Raw genomic sequence first — 6,000 nt, 5'->3', positions numbered from 1 at the left:
GTTTGATCTTCTTGCAGTCCATGGGACTCTCAAGAGTCTCTCCTCCAGCCCTATGCCCAACCATGGCATAGTGCAAATGGCTGGCACCCAAGGAGGAGATCCCTGCCCCTCCTCATGACTTGTAGAGGGAGACCTAATTATGCAGGCTAAGCAAATCTATACAAATTTGCACCACTGATTCATGTCACAGAATCCTGCTGCTCTTGATGCCACATTTGCATTCTATGGGTGTAAAGATTTCTGACACACACACCCTCAAACATGATGCAAAACACACACACACACACACCAAAAAAACCACTTCCAGCTGCCTCAAAGAAGCATCCTTGAGCATCTGAGTTATCCCTCCATTGCTGAGCCTCACCTGATGGACCAGTCTTGTACCATTGTACCTGATGAAGTGGAGAGCAAGTGCAGGGGAGTTTCTCTTGCCCCCTAAAGTCGGCCTCTTTCTCTCTGCGGCTTAAGTCCCATTGTTTCCCAGAAGCAGACTGCGTTGTATGTGCTCTCCCTGTGGCGTGCCAGCTCCCCAGACATGCGGGATAAAGAAGGCTTCATTGCTATGCACAGGCGCCTCATTCCCCTCCTGCCATCCCTTTCACCGCCCCGAACTCCTGTCCAGCAGCCAAACAACAACCTTTTCATTCTGTTCCAATGGGCGACATGGATTAAAAGACTCGGGAGCTGGCAAGCAACTACTTTGGCCTCTGTGCGCCGGGAGAGGGGACTTAGACTGCAGCAGGCCAGGGACAAGGGGGGTCCTGCTCATCCCAAGAGTTGTAGGGTTGTAAAACTCCGAGGGGACAGCACACCCATCACCGTGGCGCTAGGGATGGGTTGACATGTGCGTGGGGCAGCCATGTCACGTTACGGATGGTGTACAAGGTTGGGCAAAGGCACAAGTGTCTATATGGCAGCAAGCCTGTGAGTGTGTGGGTGTGAACACTAGCAGGCGTGGAACAGTATTTGCAGCGTCCAAAAGGGCAGTTAGGGCTAAATGCTCTGATCTGAATGGTTTAAAATTGGATGGGGGGCACCTAGGGGTGAGGGAGACCATGGATTCAGCTTGCATTTAAAAGCGAACTCAAACTCATGTTCACTTTCCAAAACGATGCGCAAACTGAAACTCATCCACCCTTTGCAACGCACACTTCTCGGAATTTTGCGGTACATGGGACTACAACTCCCATCATCCCTAGCTAACAGGACCAGTGGTCAGGGATGATGGGAATTGTAGTCCCAAAACAGCTGGCGGGCCATGTTTGGCCACCACTGATGTAATGTGTACAGAAATGCATCTATGCTAAGGGGAAGTGTGCATATAAAATGCATGTTGGTGAAAATAACAAAGGGAAATGTGTTATATTGGGGAAACATGCCCTGGCAAAAACATGCGTATTGAGGGAAATTGCGTACAAAAAAACGGGAGAAATTCACATAAAAATGCGGTTGAATTTTCACAGGGACTTTAGAAACAATAATGCGGGGATGCGGCAAAGTGAATTTAGAACTGGAACTATGAGAATCACGACCCGCGCACATGCAGACGCAGGTTGCGTTCTGCTCAGGATGCGAACGGGGCTCTGGAATGGATCCCGTTTGCATCCAGAGGTACCACTGTATCTCCTTTCTCCATGAGCCTGGGCAGCCCCTGAGTTGTTGGTTCTTTGGTGGTGGTGGGGAAGCGGTGCATGGTGGGTCAGGCATGGAAGGCGGAGAAGGAGGGCCGAGAGCGGCAACAGTGGCGAGGCTCGGGCAGTGCAATGCCTCCCTTCCCATCAGAGCAGCCCCAATCCCATACCTACTTGCGTGCAAGCAGGAGGGGGCAGGGCTCTCTCAGGCAACGTGATGCCTCCTTTCTCTGAGCCTGGCCTTGGGGGGGATACAAATAAAATATTAATAATAATAATAATAATAATAATAATAATAATAATAATAGTGACTTGGCCATTCTGGAATTTTCTTGAGGAGTAATTTTTTTTAAAAAACCCACCACGTGAGAGATGTGCTTTCTTCGGCGCTTGCATGAGAGCACGGTGCCCCCCAAAACACACATTTTTGGGCGCCATGTAAAAAAGCCAGATATCCCAGTTTTATCAGAGCAGCTGAGGGATACAAGAGAGCACCTTCCACTTGGAATTGCAACCCTTAGTCACCCACGAGGCCGGGCCACGATCCCAGGGGTACCCCCTGGAATCCCTTGCTGGGTCACGTACCCCCTTGTGGGAAGGGGGTCCAAAAGCCTTGGGCCTGCTCCGCTTCTCAGAAGAACCTTCCAAGGCCGCTTTTAAACGATGGCTTTTTTCTCTCGTTCACTTTTCTTTTCTTTTGTGTACCCAACCCCTTCCCAGGCCGGGGCTTTCAGGGACTGCGTGTTCCTGCAGCGGACCGCACTCCTCGCTGCAGAGCCGGCAGGGGGTATCAATCTTGCCACGACGAGCATGAAAATGGGACACCTTGAGACAGCGGCCAGAGCACAGAGTCCCTTGTGTTCTCGGCCAGGGGCTGGCGGCGTGGCCTCGGGCCCATTAATAAGGCCCTTTTGTGGGGATGACGGCTCCCGGCTCCAGAGGGACGCGCAGGGCTTGGTCAACAGAGGCTGCTTTCGCCAGGGGAGGGGAGGCCGAGCGAGGGGTTAGGGGGCTGGGAACCTGGCTGTGGGCCAGAGGTGTGGCAGGCGAGGCCATAAAAAAAATAAAGGTTTGGAGGCGGCTGGCCTGGCAACTACGAATGCTCCCCCTGCCCTGTGCGACTGCAATGGCGTCTGGGGTGTGCCCAAGGCCTGTCCTCAGTTGAGATGCCATGGCAGCGAGGCTATCGTTAAATAAGTTGGAGTTCTTGTTATTAAATATACCAAGAAAAAAGCACACCAAGAACTCAGGCCAATATAAGTTTCAGTAGTGGGAGTCGTATCTACTCGCAAATCAATCGTCAATTGTAAGAAAAATTAATCCATTCAAAAGTATGGATTCTGACAAGGATTACAAACTCAAATAGAGATTACAAATTCAAACACAGATTACAAACTCAAACTCATAAGGACATGCATAACACAATAATTCATTACAGAATTAGAGATAAGAGTTTATGAGTAGAGATAAGTTCATGTTAGTCCATACTGTAGTCAGATTCGAAGTGAAGGTCTTAGTTTCAATCATTGAGCAGAAGTCAGAAGTCAATTATGGATCAGAAACTAGGACAGGGGCCTGTTTCGATGTATTCACCTTCATCAGCTAATTTTTAAGGGGTCGTGTAAGTTTGAAGAATTCGTATAAATATATCCTGTTATTTTCTACATTTCTCAGAGATAACAACTAAGTGTGGTTAGATCAACGTGTATTTTAAGCTTTTCTGTGAGAAACGTGAGTTTGTAATCTCTGTTTGAGTTTGTAATCTCTATTTCACATAATCCTCCTTACAAAACTTCTTGCAGCGTGATCTGTTTGTTACAATTGCTTTTCAGATAATTCAAATATTTACTCCAGTCCTCTGAGAATCTCTGGTCCCGCAGGTTTTCAATCCTTCCTGTCATCTTATCTAATTCTGCAAAGTCCGTTAATTTCATCTGCCATTCTTCTTTCGTCGGTAATTCTTCTTGTTTCCATTTCTGTGCCAGTAATATTCTTGCTGCCGTTGTTGCATATAAAAACAATTTACTATTCTGTTTGTTAATATCCTCCCTCAATGATAAGCATCCTAAGGAGCCCAAGGAGAAAAAGCCACATTGCCTCCCCCCACTACTCCCCTGTACAAAGGTTCCCAGCCTTGCACATGGGTGTAGCCAGGGGTTTTGTTAGGGGTGGCGGGACTTATGTTAGGAGGGGCAGAACTGATGTGATTGGTCAGTTAGTTAAACATTTCTCTTGTTTTACTTGATGTGGGGAGGGGGGACTGCCCACCCCACCCCACCCGCTTGGCTGCACCCATGCCCTTGCACAATTACCGTATTTTTCGCTCCATAAGATGCAGTTGACCATAAGACGCACCTAGTTTTTAGAGGAGGAAAACAAGAATTAAAAAAATATTCTGAACGAAACGGTGGATGTATGGTTTTTGTGGTTCATGCTGTGGCCACAGACATGATTTGTGATTTGACGGTGAGTTTGGGGTAGCCCAATGCAAAAATCCTGAGGATCCATGTGGATCTGTGCTTTGCGCCATTGCAGCCCCACACAACAGTGGGTGCGTGATTTTTTTGGTGCAGGCTGTAGCCATGGGCATGCTATGTGATCTGATCGTGAATTTGGGGTGACCCATTGCAAAAATCCCGAGGATCCATGGGCTTTTACCTCCCGCCTCCCAGGCAGCCTCCTTTATCTCTAGCGTCCCTTATCTCCCTCCTGTTCGCTTGCCGATCAGCTGCTATCTTTCAACACCCCCTTCCCACTTGTTTGACTTAGTGTCTTTTCCTTAGCTGAAGCAGTTTTTTGCTCCTTCTTTTCTTCCAATTTCTCTCCTCATTGCTTGTTTTAGTATTCCTGTGCCCTCTGCTTGCAACTTTGCTGTCTTTACCTCCCCCCTCCCAGGCAGCCTCCTTTATTTCTAGCATCCCCTTACTTTTTAGGAGGAAAAAAGTGTGTCTTGTGGAGCAAAAAATACGGTAAATGTTTTTGGTCACAGAGGCTGGAGGTTTCCGGGAATTAGGAGGGGGAATTCTTGACAAAAGAGAGTCGTATTTTGTTGCTCTACTTTGCCCATCAGAGCCTTAAAGAGTTCTGTCAGCTTAGAAGCAAAGACTGACACTCAGCTCTGAGACACAACATCAAACTGCAGATAATTGGGGGGGCAGGGGGGAGATGCTTTAACCACTCTACTCTGCAGCCCTCTCTGAGCCAGGAATCTAGGAGTCTGCTTTGATCACCCTCTGCCCTTCCTCCTGATCTCCATCTACACGCAAACCTCTAAAGTTCAAAATTCTCCTTTCTGAGCTGGGAACCTGCCACAGAGAACCTTGGTTCTTCAAATAACTAGTTAGGATGACATTTGTCCCAAGCTTCACCTGATTTCTGTGAAGCAGACAGTGCCTCTGAACATGTGCAGAGTGTTCCTTGGCAACCAGACCCTCGCACCTTAGCATGGAGGGCAGCTAAGTGAGGGGGTGCAGCTTTCAGGCAAGTGTTAGCTGCTCTGCTCCCCTCTGTTTTTAAAACTGTTTAAACCCATCATCTCTGCCTCTCCCCCCCCCCAAATCTCCTCCAGCCTTGTCTCCTCTAAACAGCCCTAAATGCATTTCCTGCTGACGCGTCAAGCTGAAAAGAAATCCAGAAGTTTGCGGGAAAGAGTTTTTGGAATTTGCTGTCTTTAAAGAACCACTGGAGTGGAAAGCCAGTCAGGGGCTTTGAAGAGACATTTAATTGAAATCTTTCTTAATTAGCGTCTCAGCTGCCTGACTCAACCTGCCTCTGAGATGAATCAAAGATCTGTCATTTGGGCGCTTTTGGTAAGAACAGGCAACAGATTACCGAGGAAAAGGCAGCTGTGTGCTATGTTTCATGTCTCAAAAGATGCTGAAACACCAAGTGGAAGATAATACTTTCTGCCATGGAAGCCCTTTCCATCAAGGCACTTTGCGAGCTAGCTGCAGAAAGTTACTCAGTGGGAAAGACACTCTGCACAAGCACAGGGGCACCCTTATCTTTTTTTTTACCTTTCCCTTGAGCATATGTAAAGTGCCTTTTCTTTTTCCAGTTAAATTTTTCTTAAATTTTCAAAAAAATTCACATATACACTCCAATACATAATAATTTTTTTTCTTTTGCTTTGTCAACTTCCTACCCCGTTCTCCATGGTGTTTTTTATTTCTGCCCCTTGCTGCACCCTATCCTCTCTCTCTTATCCCATAATAACAATATGGTAATCTCTAATTCCTTCTGCTGTTCATAGTTCAAATCCTGCTGGCGAATTCATCAGACTATAGTATTTCTTTCAACAGTCCGAAAAAGGCTTCCATTATTCTTCAACCAAACAATCATCATTGGGTTCTCTTATTTTAGCTGCCAA

The sequence above is a fragment of the Podarcis pityusensis genome (genome assembly GCF_964106645.2).
Source record: "Podarcis pityusensis genome assembly, chromosome: 13".
Classification (NCBI taxonomy): domain Eukaryota; kingdom Metazoa; phylum Chordata; class Lepidosauria; order Squamata; family Lacertidae; genus Podarcis; species Podarcis pityusensis.
This window is presented reverse-complemented; position numbering follows the sequence as displayed.